This window comes from Mchenga conophoros, linkage group LG4 (genome assembly GCF_057382185.1).
Source record: "Mchenga conophoros isolate Kocher_MC1m ecotype Shallow Benthic linkage group LG4, M_conophoros_male_GT1.1, whole genome shotgun sequence".
NCBI classification, from domain to species: Eukaryota; Metazoa; Chordata; class Actinopteri; order Cichliformes; family Cichlidae; genus Mchenga; species Mchenga conophoros.
In genome coordinates this window covers 30,359,169-30,380,419 of record NC_140529.1, presented here as the reverse complement: position 1 = coordinate 30,380,419, position 21,251 = coordinate 30,359,169, and the positions used below count along the sequence as shown (strand labels likewise).

At 38.5% G+C, this 21,251-nt stretch overlaps 1 long non-coding RNA gene across 1 annotated transcript in view; it reads right to left on the bottom strand.

The window, feature by feature from the left end:
* Positions 1–1,860: 1,860 nt before the first annotated feature.
* The window catches only part of LOC146576434 (uncharacterized), a 107,087-nt gene continuing 87,696 nt past the window's right edge, over positions 1,861–21,251 (bottom strand). Inside the window, exon 4 of the long non-coding RNA XR_014892250.1 lies at positions 1,861–2,255. This is a non-coding gene — a long non-coding RNA (uncharacterized LOC146576434). The remainder of the gene's footprint in view (positions 2,256–21,251) is intronic.

The following is a 21,251-nucleotide window of genomic DNA, read 5'->3' as shown; positions in this document are numbered from 1 at the left end:
TCTAGAATACTTTGGTATACAGAGGAGTTTGTGATCAACTCAGTGACCGTAAGGTACTCAGGTCCTGTGGCTGCAAAACAAACCCTATGTCGTGTTTGTGCTGATATGTCTCTTACTGTGAACTTCTCCAAACACAACTTCTGGCACAACGTCAGCTACTTCCAAGGTGCACTGAGAAAAGTTTTATCACTTGGCCAACACGTTTTGGGTCGTGGCCGTCATCACAGTCATCAAGGCTGTACTGTAGACAGGGCTTGTATAGTCAAAGGTCAAGGAAAAAGCTTGACCTGCAAGTTGTTTGAATTACAAGTGTTGTCACATGAGTTTTTTGGAATTTATCTTTCATTGATCCTTGATGTGAATTTCCTGGGACATTCACTCCCGGGAAAATGTAGGCATTCTGTTAACCAGTGTTGGTCAAGTTAGTTGAAAAAAGTAATCCGTAACTAATTACTGATTACTTCCCCCAAAAAGTAATCCCGTTACTTTACTGATTTTAAAAACACGATTTACAACCTGAATAGGTGATAAAGCGATAGATCTTTCAGCCCAATTCTACTTTTTCTGCATAATCCATCATACAAAATGTAATCAAATGGAAAAGTCTCTTTTTAAAACTTGTTTTATCAGTTTTAATCTTTTAACTTTATGCATCAAGCAGAAATGTAATTATATGCAACATTCTCTGACTGGAAGAAATTTGTTTAATATTTAAACCTATTTTCTGCACATTCCAGCACATAAAATATTTTTTTTGTGTGTTTACACTCACTCTTTCAAATAGATGCAAGTAAAACACAGCAGAAAATAAATAAAGTCAAAGACTCAGCGGTCCTTTTGCTCTATTTTCACCTGTAAAGCAGGAGTAGGGTAGGCGGAGGTTTACCCTGGTGCAGGTGTGCCGCAGCGGTCAGTGTAAGAATCCGAGAGTTTCTCTGTGAATTTCCCATTACATTGTTGCGCACTCAGGTGCTTGCTTGGAAGTTTAGGGTTTTTTTTCGCTGTAAAAAGAAGTTTTCTTCCCACGCACAATGGATGCTAATGTTTTTGTCACTTTTTATGGAATCAAACTTAAAGTAAGGTCAGTACTTCCACGCTTTAAACGCTGCACGCTCATACTCTCTCCCGCACTCGATATATTATCCATTGTTGATCTGCACACAGCTGTTGTCACCAACGGCGCACTCGCCTACATCACTGTCATGAGACAGTAACGCAGCGTTCCTACAGGAATGTAACGGTAATTTAATTACCGTTTTTGCAATAGTAATCCCTTACTTTACTCATTACTTGAAAAAGTAATCAGATTACATTAACGCATTTCAAGTAACGCGTTACTGCCCATCTCTGCTGTTAACACACCCTGAATGTTCCACACCAGGAAGCTGTTTTTATAAACGGTGCTCACACTTGTTAATCAAGTACATTTGATTAGCAGCACTTGGCTGCCGCATACCCTCTTAATTCCTCTAGAAGCAATAAGGGTGAACTTTCAGAGTAATGTATATATAAAATATGTGTTTTTGGATACTTGACCATCATTGATGGTCTTGTACATAAAAATGTAGTGTACCAACTAAACCCAATGTTACTTGTTGGATTTGTTACATGTTGGATCAAACCCAAAATTTATTTCAGCATAAACTATAATACATTATCGACTATGCTACCATACAGGAGGTGTGGAAAAATGGTCTTAATTGTGCATTTTTGGTTTTTAGTAATACAAAATTATCTATTCATAGTCTCTTAAGTTGTGCTTTTAATATTGCTTTGTATTCATGAAACACAGATTTGCTTCCACACAGAATTATGTATGCTTTCAGATAATATTCAGTAAAAATAAAATCCATTAGGGCAAAAAAAGCGATGGAAATGCAAAAACTGTGGTTTTAATGCAACAAATCATTTGCCATTAACCTCACCTGTTATTTTATGGTAAGTAGGGTCTGTGCTATTCTAATAATAACTTCTAACAGAAACCAATCAGGTTAGGATCCGACCACAACATAAAAAAAACGCTGACATTGTGACCCTCTATCCATTACACATACTACTTTTTGACATGCAGCTCTACAATGGGGCTTTTACATTTTGCATTTGTGATGTTTCAGCTGTTCCAGGTGTCAGGCCTGACCACACAACTGTGATGACAAAGAGAAAACAGCCCTAATGTACAATCCTGGTCTGTCACGACAGGTCAGTAGCACAGCTCATTCAGTTGCAGATGATACGCCAAGTCCCACAACACAGGCCTACAAAGAGAAAATACAACTGTTAGAGCCTTGTAAGCGCTGTAAGTCTCTGCTATTGCTGTCTTTTTCACTGCCAATATGAACAGAAATGTCAACAGTGAGTGTCTGTCAGCACCTTGTGTCAGATAATCACAGGAAGCGGGACTTGTTATAGCTGAGTTCATAATGCTCACCTAAATCCCTGACTGGGCATCAAGTGGGGCAATATTATTCTCTGATAAGCCGATACACTGTTTTACCGTAAAACGATTATCAGTTACAACTTACTCCAAAACAAACATTGGCTGAAAAGTGATCATCAAAGGTTCACACGTGCTTACTAAAGCAGATAAGCAACATAGTGCTGAGCACAAACATACACATAAAAAATATTTCCTTGTTTATTATGCCTTGACATTTGAAAAACAACCAAGTGTATCTTTTTTGAATGTTAATGTCTGTGATTCGGGAATATGAATCGACCGATTGTGGCTTCTCTGTGATGTGCTCTTTAGAGTCATATCTGAGTGCAGAAGTAACCATTTATTTGCAGAGCGGATGAGAGTCTGCAGCAATATTAAATTTCGTTGCATAAATTGTTCACAGGAATTTATTCGATAGATCCAAAGTTTGTTTCCTCACTACTTTTTATAGACGGTGAATAGACAGAAGTACAATACAGGCAAGAGCTCTTTCACAGTAGGGAAGTCATTACCGGTAATTTGGTTGATATTGATACTGATATTGTTCCATTGGTATCACTATAATGGTGTGAGAGAAAATCAATCCGAACTTTATCCTTTTATGGATGCTAATGTTTTTGTCTCATGTATTCTTGATGCTGTTATATTTTTGCATAGAAACTGGATTTAGATGTCTGCGATTCAAAGGTTTCTACGTGTACAAAGATTATTGTACACGTAGATGTTTTTCTTCCTAAAGACAGTACTATTCGGAATGACACTTTTATTTTTCAGCAGTCAGTTGTCATCTATTTATACTGACTGGGTTTACTTCCTGGTTTTGTTTCATTGTTGAAACCCAGCCTGGCAAATGTGACATCTTGTTGAGACTTTGGAGACAACATTAATCAGACATTTGAAGAGAAGTACACCATAACAATGACTCTATACAGCGGTTTAACATTTTTCAGGCACCTCAGTATTCATATCTGTAACCTGCAGGTTTGATATATCTAGTCAAGGAGATGCAGCATTATTAAGTATTGCAAAAAATAAAATACAGTACGTACAGTATGATTATAAATCTGAGCATCACTAATAAAGAACTGTAAATGTAGTTTTAACTACAGCCTGATATTTCTGGTAGTATTCATATTTGAAATGCTGCATTATAATATAATTATAATAATAGTAATAATAATAAACAGACCAAAAAATAATTTGTATAACATTAGCTGTTGTTTTTGTGCACCGGTGTAAAAAAAAAAGAGAAAAAAAAAGCATAATCACACATTTTATATGCCATAACTATGGAACACAGGTTGTGTCCAGACCTTTGAATTAAACTGTGACTCAAACTACCATACTCTGTAAATAAGTGTAGGTTTACCATGATTATTGTCTGAAAGGCTTGTCTGCCAGAGACAGACTGATACTGCACAAATCAGCTTGGTAAAACACCCTTGTTAACATTTTAAACCTACGGCATCATAAAAGGTGATGCCGGGGAATTTTGGACTCCCATTCCCCCTAAATCACACACTCTTGATTTGCAATTCCAAATCTAGAACATAAATAGGGCTTCACGGCAACAGCGTGAATCCAACTAAAAAAACCTTGAATAGATTTAGAATTTTAAAAGCTAGATCAAATGAAAATCGCACAAAGGCACCAGCAAGTGGAATTGAAAGTGTGATACAGATGAGGGGGGTGTTGAAGGGGTACGGATGAAAACAGGATTAGACTCCACAGGCCTGGTTCCCACAGATTGCCTGAAATGGGGAACAGATTTAAAGCAGGTACTGTGTGTTGACAGGTTTGGAGTTTTTTTTTCTCAGGCATTTCCCTTTCCTTTTTTTCAGCATGTCTTACACATTTAACTAGACCCATGTCAAAACCTGTTTACATGTCATGAAAAGAAGCAGAACATGTTCAAATCGGGTAAGCTATTGAAGAAAAAAAAACTTGGATGATTTGACAGTTTGAGTCTCTTTAATATTGCTCACTTTGAGGAGGCTGAAACAAATAATGTGCGTGCGTATGGTTTTGCTGTTCCGGTGCTGCTAAATGACGCTGTAATTGATGTTGATTAAAATAATGCAGTTTCTATGTTGAGGCAAGTGTAAATTCTGCTTATGTCTACATGTGTTACGCGCATACAGACGCGTACAGTAGTTCATGTTGTTGTATCTTGACTTTTTTCTGCAAATCAAATACAAGCTGCACGCTTAAGCGTTTCCCTGGTATGTCAGCAAGTTTTAGAGATTAAACTGTTTCATGTTTAATGGGATAAGGAGGAACATGAGCTTCTATCCAATCCTGGCCCAATTGAGTGTTTTTAATGCAATTTGTCAACTCCCTCTGCTAGTGGGATTTGTTCCATACTGTTAGATGTGGAGTCAATTACATAGTATCTCTGAAGAGTATTTTGCTTGAGATATTGCTCATCTGGCAATATTAAAGCTACTTAGTATATGTTTGGCTGGAATGAAGGAAATACAGTTAACAGTTTTTTTTTTTAAAGCAGCTTTAAAAAAAAATATAATTTAGTGGATGTTATTTGAAAAGGCACAATTTTCAGTACATATTAATATAGAAGAATATGTGACAATAATAATATGGATTGCTTCTCTAAAAACAGAGTGAGTAAAACATTCACTTAAGTCTATATATGATTTTGAAATGTCCAATATGATTAATTACAGACTCCAAGCATTACAAATGACTCACCGGTTAATGTTAACAAATATTCTCCCTTAAGGGCCTCTATTAATAATTTCATATTCCCTGCAAATATTATTCTATCCACCTGCTGCGTGTGATCCTACCCCCCCCCCCCCCCCCCCCCACGCCCCACTTTTTTTTCTTTTTTCGTTTTGTGATCATACATAATTTAGTCCCTGGCCACATCTAATAAATGATGTTGACATATGCTCTTGCAGAGAGCACTGCCTGGAAGTGTTGGTTGATAAGCTTCTTTGCATTCTCACTGGATCCAATTTTGCCCTATCAGAGCATGAGTGTGTGTGGCTCTGCTCACATGGTCCACCAGGCCTCGAGATGTCCCGAGGCTTCCGATTAGTGACAACTGTTCAAGGAAGGGGGGGAAGAGATTTGTGTAAAATTCAAATTTGTCACCAATAGTATGGTTTGTTTTAGTTTGTTTGTTTTTTTATTGGTTCCAGGTTTTTGACCCTCACCCTTTTGTGAACAAGGTTACACTCAAAGTCATATAAATGTGGATTTTCATGTTTGAAAACCTGTGTTCATTTTGTTTGTTTTAAAAATAGACGCTAAGGAGAGTTTTCAATTGCATCCCCATTGCATGGAGTACAGAATCACATAAAAACCAGTGTTTTTCAGGCGTAGGTGTGTGTGTACATGTAGAGGGTTTGGGAAGGGCTTGTTGTGTGTGGGTGGGGGGTCATGAGCCACTTTCACACCCACCCAATACTGCAAGCGTGCTGCGTATAAACTGCGCCCACAGAGCCACCAGAACGTGGAGATGGATTAAAAATTGAAATTGCTTTAAGCGCTTATATCCAAATATTTGTCCATTCTCAGCCTGAAATGAATTCCTACAGTTCCAACTCAACTCCACCCCTCCCACCTCGTCCTCCTCCTCCTCTTCTTCTTCTTCTTCCTCCCCGGCCCCAAGCATTACGCGAGAGAATCAATTCGATCAATTCCGCTCTACCAATTGTTTGTTGTATTTTTTTTCTGCTGACCACACCTCAAGGATTAATATTTGATTAGCCTTTAGGAGGGGTGGAAAGTACTTATTAACCTTATTTGTCAATCTGTCAGTACCACTGTGTGAATTGTGCCTTGTGGCAGGGGGTGCAGGGCTGGAGGGGGGGAGGGGATCACTTCAGGGAATATCATGTCTTCCAATGACTGCTCTCCTTTGGATGTTTCATCATAATTATCCTTTTTAGGCTGCTGCCACAAGCATGACAGTCATTTCTGCATTTTGAATGCATTTGTTAATTGATAGTATGAGACGCTGTTCCACAATAATATAATGGTATTGATGTTTAGCTGCTGTTTCCTTCCACAATTTTCCCAATTATGCCAACTTCTTTTCTCAGTGAATTACAGGATGGGGTTATGGTCGGTAATTTAAATTCATGATGATTGTTTGTAAACAGAAAAATGGAGTGTGTTGCCATTCGGGTCATTTTCATCACATTCCACGAAGACAAAGCATTTAGTCATTTTGAAATTGACACGTAAACCTCCACACTGTAAGCAGTTCTTTTTTTTTTCATTAGTGATTTTAATTAAGTCTTCCACACAACACTGAAATTGACTTTATGTATAATTGTTCATTATATGTCTTGTTTTCCACAATGGGGAAATTAAGGGGCCTCGAACGGATGAATCTGAGACATGATTAGTCTTGTTCATCCCAAATGTATAATTTTTTTAATGCCTAGCGTGAGCTTTGCTGCAAAGTGAAATTGATACTCGGTATATGAAAACATTTAATGAATTGCCAATTTTATTGTCAAAATCAAGCTAACAGATATTCTTTGGGGAAATTTAAGGGGGGAGTTGGATGCACGTTTGAACATTCAAGCTTTGCAGTTGGACATTCAGGTTGATTTTTTTTTTTAAATTGACAACAACAACAACAACAAAAAAAAGAAAAAAACACTGCTTTCCCAGAGTTTAAAAGAATCGACGATGCTCAGATGTGTGAAAGCCAAACACACGAAAACACATACGCATTATTTAATAGCCAGTGGCTTTATCTGCCTTTTGTTTAAGGAGTGCAACTCTTGCATCACAGCCTTTGCACGAGGGCCTGACTGCCTCTGTTTGGGTCTGAATCTGCTTGTGTCTAAATGATAACACCTCTCCATATTCAGCGGAGGCCTCCCAGATCTGTCTCCTCAACCTCTGTTTTATCTGTGATCATACGCCCCCATGCTATCGAGCTCAGTCAAAGACCATCCCATGGTTTGCAGTGTTAATTACAGATCCTTTGATGTGATAGAACGTAGCCCTGTAGAGATTGATTACTCTTTGAGCTAAGTTGTCTTCCAATTACTTAGACAATTAGCCAACTAATTAAAATACTTACCCTGTGCATTGAAAAAGGAAGAGGAGTACTGCTGTGAGGATCTCCCTTGATATATGAGCTGCCAGGGATTCTCAGAATGTCTCAGCTGAGGAAAAGTAGGCCTGGTGTGCTGACTGCAGCTCAGGAAACGGGCCCAAAATGAGCCACTGCAGCAGACCGTGATAATAATGTGGATCAAGCATTTGGAGACGTTTATCACTTCTTGTTGATTGAGGATAAGGATGTTAGATCAGAGGATGAATTGATGTTTGACAATCCATTTTAGAGTCGTTTTTACCATCTGACAAATGCCAACTTCTCAATGACAAGCTCAAATATTGAATATTTCTAAATAGTTATTGGTTCTGTTGATCATTTGAATTTTATCTGTGCAGACTGCAGATGAAAAAGAAGTAAAGAAGCAATGTTCAGCTTCTCCTGACAAATAATTAGTCGGTGGACTTGAAGTCACCGAAGCGTGTCTGAATATTTACACTCCAATCATTTGTAATTAGTCTGAAAATGGCAGTTTGGGACTCTTTCATTAATGGATCCGTTAAAGAATTTGGTCCTCTGATTTAAAAAAAAAGACGAAAAAAATTTATTAATTTCTCAAGAGACTTCAAAAGAATTCTACTTTCTGATAGCAAACTGTTAATGTTCTTTCACTGTTATTAAAACACTGAATAAGGTGCTCATTCATCAGCATCAACAGTATTTCTGTTGGCAGTGTGCAAAATAACCGACTCAAACTATTTCTATGGCTAATGACAAACCAGCTTATCTGACTGACCTATGTTGGTCTTAACACACTATGACAGAGCAACTCATAATGAAAGTTTTTGTCTTTATTTGATAGATGCATTAAAAATGAACACGTGGAATGCAGGAGGCTCATAGTTATGGTATTAGTTATTTGTAACCTTCTCCTGGTAACAAATTTTTAGCCCCAAAATTTAAACCTATTAGCTAAGGTAGAGTCTCAGGAAGACTTTGGCAATGACAATGAACGATATTTCCTCTTTTGCTTACAACCAAATCAATAATTGGTGTTTTTTATGTCATTTTCTGACTAATGCTGTTAATTGTTAGAAGTTATGGCAAGATTTTATATCTACACCTGTTAAATCATAAGGCATTATACAAAGACTGGACCTGGAAGTGGATAGTGCACAAATTCAAAGTAAACGGTTATAAAGAAGATGATGCTCAGTGGTTTTCCTCATGGCCTCTTTATATGATTAAACTAAAACTTTAACCCAGTAAGCATCACTGTCGTCTTGCATGTTTTTTTCATCCACAAAGGACTAAAAGTATATCTATTGCTACACTGAAGTTCTTACAGCATTTATTTTTTAATTACTATGACTTATCCTCACTTACTATCATGACTCATCTCAGGATGATAAATAGAACATTTAAATCATCTTCAGACTGTTGAGTATAGTTCACGTTGTTTATGCTTGTCATGGCAGCTCATATCTTAAACCACGATGTGTGTGAGGCTTTTGACTCTACAAGACAACATTTCAATGGGTTAAAATTATTTATTTCTTTTTTGTGCGCTGCATCTAACCGCAGCTTGTCACGCCTATTGTCACGTCCCTTTAACCCCAGCTGGGCAACTCCATTATTGCCCCTCCATTGTAATGTTAATGCTGCGTTATCTGTGCAAGGGACAAATATGCCAGGGACAATGGGGGTGTAGACATGCATTCAATTTATGCTTCCATAATTGCTTTTGATGATGTAGATAATTATGTTGTACTCTGGAGAGTTTTTGCACTAGGAAATTTACAGAAAAACCTTGAATCCTTTGTATTTTCTGGACAAGTATCCCGTGTAAATAATATCTTTCCAATTTTCCATCCATTTTTGGTTTCATACTATGTCGAATTTTGAAATGGCTACGTTTTTCGCTAAATGAGGGTGTTTTAATTATTGGGTTTGCAAATAAAAATCATAACTGCCAGCAATTACTTTTTAAACTTGGCTGCAGAGTTATCAGAACTAAGTTAAATGCCTGTGGTGATGGCTAGAAGAGCCTCATTGTACCATATAGAGTATGATTTGTACCCGTCGGACTTGTGTTCTGACACTTTGGAGGAGAGATAACACTGTGTGTAACTACCCATCTGAATTGTATATAAAGCAGCTGGAACCTGTTCTACATCAACCAGCTATAAAAGCAGAATATTGCACCATGAGAATTCAGTAATTCCTATATAAATACCAAATACATATACATTTATGTATTCCCATATATCTCTTCTTGTAAAAGGAATGCAAAAACATTGATTTCTTTCCCTGTTAGTTTTTCCTTTTCCCTGCTGCCAGTTTTAAACTCGCAGAGTGTGTCTGATTGAAGTTGTTGGTGCAGGCTGGATCGAAAGACCCCCTGTGATTAGGAGGTCAGCAAGTCTGAGAGATCAAACTCTCCTTCCTCATCCCCTAATCACAGATTATATAAAACAATCTTAGCACCACTTAACCTGTGCGGGAGCCCTGATATGGCTTGGCATGCTCTGTCTCTATTAATCAATCAGCTTCATGCCTTCATGAGATCTGCGATGCAAATTTGTGTAATGGCTGTAGTCCCATTTCTATGGATTTCCTTGGGTGCCAAATTCCTGTGACATACATGTAGGGCAAATACGGGGCTAAAACAATAAATAGCAGCAGCAGAAGAAAATCTCTCACTCCGATTTCACAACTCTCTCCGGCTACATTTGGAAAACATCAAGCATGACCAAATATTTAAATATTGCAACTGCTAATGACTGAATTGGCTTGCAGATAGATGTTACTGTGTGCTTAAGGATTTATAATCAAATAAGGATTTTCTCAGTTATGCTGTACAATAGCATCTTCCACAAAATTCATCCTGGTGTCTCTCTCTGTCAAATCTGTCATTTCTTCCTCAGTTTATTCTCACTGGAGATGTGTAGCATGATGATACTGACAACACAATTTAGGGAGCAGAACAAACTCAGCTGGTTTTGTTTTCTGGTGGCAGCTGTGTTTGTCTCTGTCTCTAGTAAGCACTTAACCGATGAGGAAAATGATAAATATGTGAGTGTTTATATTCAATATCTTTCACCTCTGTTATCAGACAAAAAGGCATAAATGGTGACTTAGAGACTTTCAAGCACAAGGGTTTTTTTTTTAAAATATGAAGCTGTTGTGATTAAAAGAAAATATGTTTTTTTTAATCCAGCTCCACAAGTAGAAAGCATAGCATTTAAATGAAGAATAGTGATAATATACTTGATTTTATTATTATTTTACCCTACTTGGTAACACTTTAGGATGTGCATAAGCGCCACTGATTAGATGGTTATACCATTGAATTTAGCAGCATTTGAAAGAAATGATTATTTTGAATGGTCATATTCATGTCAGAACCATTAGACCACCACTGTTTTCCCCCAGTGACCTCATAATAAATGCATACTGGTATTAAGTAAGGACGTTTTTGTACATTTAAGGTTGGATTGTAACATATAGATATTTAATACATGTGGTCCATTCATGTAACAACAAAGTGCAATTGTAAATGGTGGTTAGGGGTGTCCACAAAATCCTCAGATCCTTCCTAACAATATGTACTCTAAAATAGTGTCTTGTTATCACTAATTATCTAGTAGTTTGATACCTTTGGGCAGTAATTAGGAAGTTATGAAGGGGAAAAAAAACGTAGTTGTGAATATTTTAATGTAATATATTGCTCAAGCCTTTTTTTATGATCACCAATGTTCCATAATGAGCTTTTAAGCAGATGTGAATGAGGACATTTACATAGCTATTATCATTCACTTGTTGTGCATTAGTGATTAGTGATTAGTACAATGTTCACCTTCGGTTTTCATTGTTTACTCGGTCCTGACAATGTGCAGTTAAATGCTATACTGCACTCACCAGCCAGCCTCTAACTGTGGCTGTCTGCTTTTTAGTGCTGAACAGGTAGTGCATGTTCTGTTTAAAGAGCTTGTTCTCTGAAAATAGCTGCCTGCTGTGAAAACAGCTAAACGATGATCTGAAACTCTCTATGATACTTGTAAAGCTGAGGGGAGGTGAAGGTTTGAGCAATAGTTTTGATAATCTGTTGGTTCATCTCTAGCGGAAACCTCTTGCATAATGCCACATCAGAATGTAAATTGCGGCTCTTTTAACATATAATGTCAGATTTTCAACAGTAACTGAGTGTTTTTACAGCATATGATCAACACTTTTTAAAAATGTAACTTTAATAGTTTTTTGTTTGTTTTGGGGTTTTGTTTTTGTTTTTGTTTTTCCCATTCTCTATGTCATCATTGCTCCTGGCATCAATCAGAAGTAAAAAGCAAGAAGGTAAATGGTGCCTGCTGACTATATCTCAAGTTTAATGTTTGAATGGGGTTTTTTGTACCATTAAACTCTGCAGTTTTCTTGGTATGACAGCTCATTTTTTTGTTTCTACGCTCTAAATGTTCATGATGATGTTACTGAGGGTCAGTTTCAATGTGAGGAAAAAGCACATGTTCCAATATGCACTTTGAATCTCTAGGCCGCTTCACTGAGGCCAACCATGTAATGTCCCTCCCTGCTGCTGTATACAGTCTAGGAGCTGCATTAAATGGCTGCTCCATCTTCTGAGGCTGGCTGGGCTGCTTATGAGAGGAACATAAACTACCACGCAATGTCCCATTGTCTCTGGCCACTTAGTTCCTCTCATTGTTGGAGGTTATTTTGCCCTTATGAGGGGCAGAAGGTTTTCAGTGTCAGTAGCGGGTGATTAATGACTCACTGTGGCTCCCTCCTGCTGAAAAGTGCACACTCAGTCTAGACTAAGATTTCCCTAACCTACCACCTCCCTACCAAGGGGACATCCATTCACCAGTTGAGGAATTTTCAGTCCCATAGAGGCATGTGTCCCCCTAACTTATTTAACATATTTGTTCCCGTGTCTCAAAAAAAAACTTGATTGATTTTGAAGTGAAAAGTCACATTTACATCTTGAAATTCCCTCGTGGTTAATCACGTCTAATTAACAGGACAAAGTGGAGATATTACGAGCCACAGTAAATGTTATTTTTGGGGGGTTTTAACAGGAGATATATGCTGTATTTCTTGAAGCTGCCCAACAGTAAAGATATCTAGTTGCAGTACTGGGGATGAGCAGTGGTTGGTGTATAAATATGATTTATAGCGCATAGACAATGAGACAGACCTGCCTTCTGGTTGGCACCTTCGACAATCCCTCAAATCTCTTTGTATTTTGAGCAAAGACCAAAAGAAAACACTCCTGAATAATAAAGGTAGCGTTCCTCGTACATGAGGCGCATTACAAAACAGGAACAAAATAATGAATACATTTGGGTGAGAGGCTTTTTCACAGAGCTGTAGTGACTTCCAACTATGGAAACCATGAAGGGAGCCACCTTTGTCTCCTGACCTTTACCATCAAACACTATTCCTGTTTCCAAATCCCTTCGAGTGCAAGAAACAACCAGACTCTGTTGGGGCCTATATGACTCAAATTATATCATTTGTCCAATTTGCTATTGTTTCATCCATGTCAGGATAATTTGCTTTGGGTTTCTCTGTAATGTCTTGGGTTTTGTCTACCCCCTTGAGAGCCCTGCTATACACTGTGTGCCCTAGATAGACTGTTTATCAAGTGCCCTGTGTTCTGTCAAGTTGACTTTCCAACCATGATGCACAGATAAAATGTACAGCTTCATTTCACTGGCAGTCTCAGGAGGAATAGGCCCATGACCGCAGCAGGAGCCTGTTTACCTGGGGTATTAATTGGGTCACAGTTAAAAGCGCGGCGCAGACAGTCTCGCTGAGGATAAAGACAAGGCAGTCATCATTACTCAACACCTACTGTATAATGACAGCTTCATCTCTCCCTCAGTAGCCATCCCACTCCTAATTAATCTCATAATCTCTCCTAACAGTTGGACAGTCAGCAGCCAAACAGATTTAACATATGTTATTATCACCATTGCTCTGAAACCATTTCACTTACAAAGTGAAAAGTAGATCTGTCATTATATTTTTGCGAGCAGCCAAGTCAGCCTGTCAAGATCACAGTTGTATCAGTGTGAATTCAGCCAATTCTACAAAACCTTGCAATCTATTTCATTTTATTTTGAGTCTAGGCAGCAATTAGTCTTCTAAATGTGTGTTCATGATGAGGCTGTATGAATCATAATTAATTTTCGGCGCTAAATTGATTCATCAAAGGACATATTTCAGTATTTCAGTTTTTTGCCACATATAAGAGCTTGAAGCTTCACAATCAGTGTCAGATTTTGACAACTGGTGGCAGAGCACTCATTAATCAACTCGTGAACTCGGTCATTTCCTGCCTCCTGGGTTCACTAGGCAAAGACAGCAGTCAGAGATGGTGACCACCAAACGCAGTGGACTCCCTGACAGCTCCGTCTGGCTCCTCCAAATCATACAGACAACCTTTCCTGTGATGACTGCAGCCAATTCACAGGAACGGGGAGAAATCAGTTGTCTTTGCCATTAATAATACTGAAGTGTTGAAGCATCATCTTCTGCCTCATCTACTGCAGGCAGGGTGTCATGCTTCTTCAATTAATTGCTTGCTTGCCAAATGTATCTTTGCGCATTATCTTGTTATATCTTTTGATTGCATGTGCTTAATCCTTATCATAATTGGAGTTGCACACTGCCACTGGGCCAGTTATGTCTCATACCAAATTAGGCTTAAAATTGTTTACTGAAATATAGACGCTGCTCACTTTAGCCATGAATTCCACAGAAAACAATGTTGTAAAATAAGAGATTAAGAATGAGAAAGAAGCATAGACTTACTGACATTTCGGTTGGGCATCTGTTGTTCTTTTTTTATTCTGTCAGGAAATGATTTGCTTCCACAAAAAGCAGTCCAAGCTCTTTGTGTGTTTTATTGGTTCTTGATTGCACATGAACAATTCTCTGGGCAAACAAATCAGTCTACTCAACCATCAGGGTACCGGTAATTCAGTGAAACTAGTCCTCCCTGGAAGTGTTTTAAGTCTCAGGCAGAGACCAAAGAGGAATAACAATCATAACCATGAATGGGCTACATGGGTAATGGAGCACCACCTCTGCTGCTGCTTGCTGTGTGAGGGTGTTGTTTTTACACAAATTGTGAGACGTTGTCACATTGTAAAGGCAGCAAAAGGTCACAACAGCACCTAAAGTCATTAGCAAAGCTCAGAGATGATGCATTAATTCAATCAAGTAGCCTGAATTCCCTACTTTATAAATATAAATAAATATACCCAACCGTAGGTATTCACATTATTTCAAAGTGTTGGAGGCAAATGTTAAATGGGCATCCAATTCGCTAAAAAGAAAAAGTATATGTTTTTTTGTCTTCTTTTTTCTTTTATGTGTGTGTGTGTGTGTGTGTGTGTGTGTGTGTGTGTGTGTGTGTATATATATATATTCCATCCATCCATCCATTCGCTTCCGCTTATCCTTTTCAGGGTCGCGGGGGGCGCTGGAGCCTATCCCAGCTGTCATAGGGCGAGAGGCAGGGTACACCCTGGACAGGTCGCCAGTCTGTCGCAGGGCTAACACACAAGGACAGACAACCATTCACACTCACATTCACTCGCACATTCACACCTAGTGGCAATTTTGGATTATCCAATTAACCTATCCCCACAAGTCTTGCATGTCTTTGGACGGTGGGAGGAAGCCGGAGTACCCGGAGAGAACCCACGCAAACATGGGGAGAACATGCAAACTCCACACAGAAAGACCCCGGCCTGATATATATATATATATATATATATATATATATATATATATATTAGGGGTGCAACGATACACAAAATTCACGGTTCGGTTCGATATTTTTTCGATACAAAAAAATGTTCATGCCTTTTTAATTTTTCATTTATTAAAATTATAAATATATATTTTAACTCAAAAGTACAGTTTTTAAATTTAATGTTGCTGAAACAAAAGTAATAAAAAAATCAATCTGATTGAGGAATCACTCATCTTTGGAAAAGAGAGTTTATTACAGAGAAATGGCTCTTTCCAAAATAAAAGCTATACTATACGCTTCTTCTGGGCTATATTCTCAGCAGCATATTGTAGCGGGTCAGGGCTGTTCTGGGTTCTGTTTGTACAGTTATGTTTTGTTTATGTTGCCATAGTGACGGGTGACGCCCTCTCGCTGCGACGGTGTGTCCTTCCGGGGGCAGAGGGCGCCCTGTGTGTTGTTGTTGTTGCTGTGCGGTTGCCGCGCTGAGCAGTTAGCTAGCGGCGTTCTTCTGCAGATGTCAATAAACGGCTGTGCTCCCTGGCTAGCTCACGGGAAGCAAGACCAAACGACACCTCCGTCTCCTCCTTGTCTGAGCTCGCCACATTGGTGTCAGAAGTGGGATGATGGTGGCACCCCATGTTCTGACCCGAGTGACTTTTCCCCCGCCGGTCATGACCGGCCGGTGCGGCAAAAGAAGGCACCTGGACATTTGCAGGACTTTGTGTGGGGTAATGGGGTCGTCGGGGACGACTGACCCCTTAGTTGGGGCTATGTAGCGGGTCAGGGCTGTTCGGGGTTCTGTTTGTACAGTTATGTTTTGTTTATGTTAGAGATGGCACGATACCACTTTTTTATGTCCGATACCGATACCGATATCATAAATTTGGATATCTGCCGATACCGATATGAATCCGATATAGTGTTTTTTAATCAACAAAACTGTTTTTTAAAATATCTTGCTGCATTTTGCAAGTCTGCAAGTTCATACTCAAGTTTAAAACAACAACTACACTAAAGCTATTCTGTTATACCTGTATACAAAAAAAATATTTCATAGTTCAGCAATACTGATCAATCTAATAAACTTAGACCTACACCATCCTCCCTATTCTGGTATTTTAAAGAGTACTTAGCGTAAATATTAAGCAACCTAACTAATAGGGTTCCAACTCCCAGCAACAACAAAATTAAATAAATAAAAAATAGGGAACCACCCCTCACGCGCCACCTCATGATGCTTAATCGACGTAATCAACCTTAATTTGATGCAGTGTGAAAAAAAATGCACAGAAATCAATTATTTTTCAAGAAATATTAAATAGATTCAACATCTTTCTTCAACAAAATTGCAGACTGCACAGATGGTACCTTCCCAAAGTAAAAAGTACTATAGCTTACTAGGGTATATATATTAGACTTAATAGTCACTATGTACAGTAATTGACTTCTATTCATTTTACATCAAATTAAAACTTTGGGTGTCAGATAATTATTTATTAAAAGCTATACATTTTAAATGAGAATAAGAAAGAAAAGTATGTCTTTGTGCCCCCTTTTCCCAGTTAATGCCCTATCGGCCCCCCTGGCTAAACTTTGCTAGATCCGCCCCTGCACAGTTACCAGCCGTCAGCTACGTAGAAAAAGATCCTGGTGTAGAAATTAATATTAAATAAATTCTAACAACAGCTTATCAAGCTTAAACGTGCTGCTGTTGTTCAGCCGCTGGTTTGCTCTTTCTGGCGCAAAGTGGACCAAAAACAAACGAGAGACAGACTCGCGACAGAAAAGCCGATCAGCTGATTTAAGCAGTTTCACGATTGAAGTAGCAGCCGGAGAGCGAGAGGCAGTCGCTTGTTAAGCTTAACGCAGGAATGCTTTACAAACATTCAGAGATGGACTTACACACTTGCTTTACTTCTCTCGGGGATAACTTTGTCGGAGATGAAATGCCAGGTTGCTAGCGAAGCTCCACATGCTATCCAGACCACCGACAGGTCCTGCATGCCACAGCTGCTCTATCACGTGATGCATATGTTCTGAGGTGAGTTACGGCGTGTTGCAAGTTTTGTGAGGTGCTTTCGTGATATTTAATGGATCGGATTACATTTTTTATTTTTCTCCGATATCCGATCCAGTAATTTAGGTCAGTATCGGACCGATACCGATACATAATATCGGATTGGTCCATCTCTAGTTTATGTTGCCATAGTGACGGGTGACGACGCCCTCTCGCTGCGACGGTGTGTTGTTGTTGTTGTTGCTGTGCGGTTGCCGCGCTGAGCAGTTAGCTAGCGGCAGTGTTCTTCTGCAGATGTCAATAAACGGCTGTGCTCCCAGGCTAGCTCACGGGAAGCAAGACCAAACGACACCTCCGTCTCCACCTTGTCTGAGCTCGCCACAATATTAAACATATCAGGTCCCCATAAGGAGGATCATGTGCTAACAGCTGTCTAAATGACTCGGGTAAAGTTTGTAGCATGCATGCTTGTTGTTTTTGTCTTCTTCCACTTTTCTTTGCACTAGGATGATGTCGGTGTAAATGTGCAGTCATATTCGTTGTGTTCCCACTAGTGCTGTCAGCGTTAATCTCGTTGAAATGACGATAACGCCACAACACGGCAAATCTCCGTGCGTGGGGCTAGACGGCCAACACGTTAATGAGCTAACTGCGCTAACACACTAGTGCGTGGCACATCCAACATACTGTTTTACTTTAGTCCATGACGCGTCTACCTTCAGGGTCATATGTCACATGAAAACCAAAATAATTCCAAACGCCAGATCTGAATGAGGGTGGGGGAGGTTCAATTTTCCATGTTGCAAGCAGAGCTTAACTTCTGTCTCGCTAGCTTGCCCTGCGCTCTTCCTTCTTACAATGCTGTCTGTGTTGAGCGCTCAGTAGATCTGCGCTCGACAGTGCAGCCTAGGCGGAGTAGTCGAACGCAGATTCACTGAGCGCTCAACACAGACAGCATCGTCAGAAGGAAAGTTGATAAAATAAATTATTGTATTGTTGTTTTGTATTGTTCGATACATATGCGTACCGAACCGAAAGCACTGTATCGAACGGTTCAATATCGATACGAGTATCGTTGCACCCCTAATATATATATATATTCTTTGCTGATTCCTTGAGCATGAGTTAATTGTATCACTTATGTAATATAATTAATTCAAATTTATTAATTTAAATGACTATAAATTTGTATTATAACTCTTTATTCTAAAGTATTACCCCATCCATCCATTCAGATAGCAGCCTACATGTCCAGGACACATGTGGAGTATTCCTGGGGGAACACAAAGACATTCCTACTGAAATACTCTATAGTCTTGAGTCTACTTGGGTCTCCCTAATCACCCCCATCCTACAAACTTGATAAAGCCACAGGGATTATACCCATATTTATAAAATATCTTTGGTATCGAAATATATCAGCAAACAGTTTCCACCATACTGTTAACATTTAGATCTATCAAAATCTATGGCAAAATGACTTTTTGACTTGACCTCTGTGAACACTTCCCTACTCAGTTTACTGGTTCGGCCACTCATTTTGGGTCACCTGGAATGAAAAATAAAGTCTGTTTTGTAAAACTTAACCATACTTTTATTATGGGGGGTTATTTGTGGTATGAAGCTCTGCATTCATTGACCAACAATTTGTCAATCATAGCTCAGTAGCCAACAAGCACGTGGTTTCACAGTCAGACAACCCCCCCTCCTTGTAACATCCGGAGGGTTTTGCAACAGAGATTTTAGCAGGACTTCAGAAACCAGTCTCTGATGTCACAGTAGCTGCATCCATCTTTTATTCTTTCCATGCTAAGAACACAGAAGCCATAGAAAAAGAACGCTATGTAATAAAGTTAAACCAAATGTCAAAAATAATCAATCTATCCACTGCAGCCACTGTTTTTATTGTATTTCTATGCTTTTTTCTCTTTGTGGTAAGCTTCATCGCTTCAGCCTTATACCTTTGCACGGTATCATCAGGCTACAAAAGTTGGAAGTTTGTGGGGGTTTTGGAGGTTGTTTGCATTGGTTGTATACAAAAAATCCTTAAATCTGCTTAGCCAAACACCTGACATGATTTGCACTCAAATTACTTGAAGTGGGTGAGACTGATTTCGAAACAAGTGATGTTACATACTTTTATCAGTCGGTTTGGCCCCTATCAGTCCAACCATATCTCACACAGTGCTTATGAAGTATATATCTTAAAAGTGAAACTCTCAAGAATAATTACTACAAAGTATTATTTTTAAGGTGAGGGGGCTTTGCTTATCTTTGGATAATGATTTGTAACTTTAAAAATAAAGGACTGTTTGTATCACTTCAGCTCCAGCTTGCGTATACTGCGCATGTTAAGTCACTGTAGCAATGTGAAGTGTGAAAATAGTTATTATTAAAGTAAGTTTATCCACAAGACAAAATAAAGTATATTGGATCAGAAATACAAAGAAAGCTCCTCTGAGGATTTTCAGTTTACTTTGGCACAATAAGAGCAGCAAAGAAGAACAGCGATAAAGTCAAGTGAGCAGTTTTACTTAAGATTGAAAAAAGACTCATGAATTTAGACAAATTATTAGAATTACTGTCTTTCTGAAGCACATGTTCTCATTTTTGTTCTCAAAACTTTGTAGCTTTTGACTTTTTGCTAATTTATCCATTGTTTATGCTATGTACAGTGTACCCTTTCTATAGTCTTCATTAACCGCATTTCATTTTAAAGGTGTGCGTTAAAAGCTTTCCACAGGGTTGATGCTATGTGCCCAACTGCTGGTCCAGTCTTAAGACAGTATTGCAGGTTCTTGTTCTTATCCTCTGCGGTCTCCATGGAGGTATATTGGCAGACGCTGTTTGCTCTGTTAATTAAATTTCCTCTTTGCAGCAAATGAGGTCATATTCCACCATTGGTGTAATGTGTCTCTCATGTACAACAAAGAGAATGCAGAGAGTCCAGGAATCTTTACTGAAACAATCAACTATATCATTGTTTGTCTGTGGATCTATATTTTTGAGGAGCATCACCATGGTGAAATCTGATGCCACTGCTTGTGGTTTTTATTGCTTCAATTTTACAGACAGTTGGGATTAATGTCAGTCTCTATAGCTTCCAGGAAAAAAAGGGCAATAATATAGGAGTCCTTTCTATTATTCTGTGGCTATACAGGATGAAATAATGTGTTCTTAACTCAGCCTGCAATGCTGTTAAGATTGTTACTGTATGCCATTTAAAACACTATTTATTCATCATGATTCTTGTCATATTGACATACTTAGAGATGCTCTCCGGGGTGATTGTTAGTACCAGAATGATTTTTCAGGCCTATAAATAAGAATATTTTCTTCTCAGATAAGGATGATTTTGACATACACTATGTCCTTATAAACCTGGAAATGTACACACGTTTGACAGACACAATCAGGGTTAGGAAAGGACTCCGCTGAATTTGTAGATGCTGCCATAGCTGAATACCACAATAAAAGACATATTCTTCAACTAAGAAGAAACAGTTATTTCCTTTAACTGGAAGTGCTCACTTCCATTGAATAAGTTGGACTGCAAAGATAAGTAAAATAAAAGTGGCAATCCAATTAAACAGCCCAGGAAATTTCCATTAGGATATAATTTTCTGTCTTTAGCCATGTCTTTTTTTGTTATAAAACACTGAGGTTGAAATGAAATCACAGGCTTTTATTTACCTGTTCCTAACCATTTAAAAAATCCAGGACCTGTATTACGCAGATATGACAATGTCATTTTGTTGAAAATCATTTTGCGTGTTTTAATTAGTTTAAAATTCAGCATGACAAAAAAGAAAATAATAATAATAATAATATTTGGGAGCTAAAAAAAAAAGGTCAGACAAGTATAAATTTGATGAAATTTAAAATGTGTCAAAACAAACCAGTTGTGCATTTAGATTTTTTTTAACACTTGACTGATTGGAATAAATTATATTATCAAATTGCTTGAGAG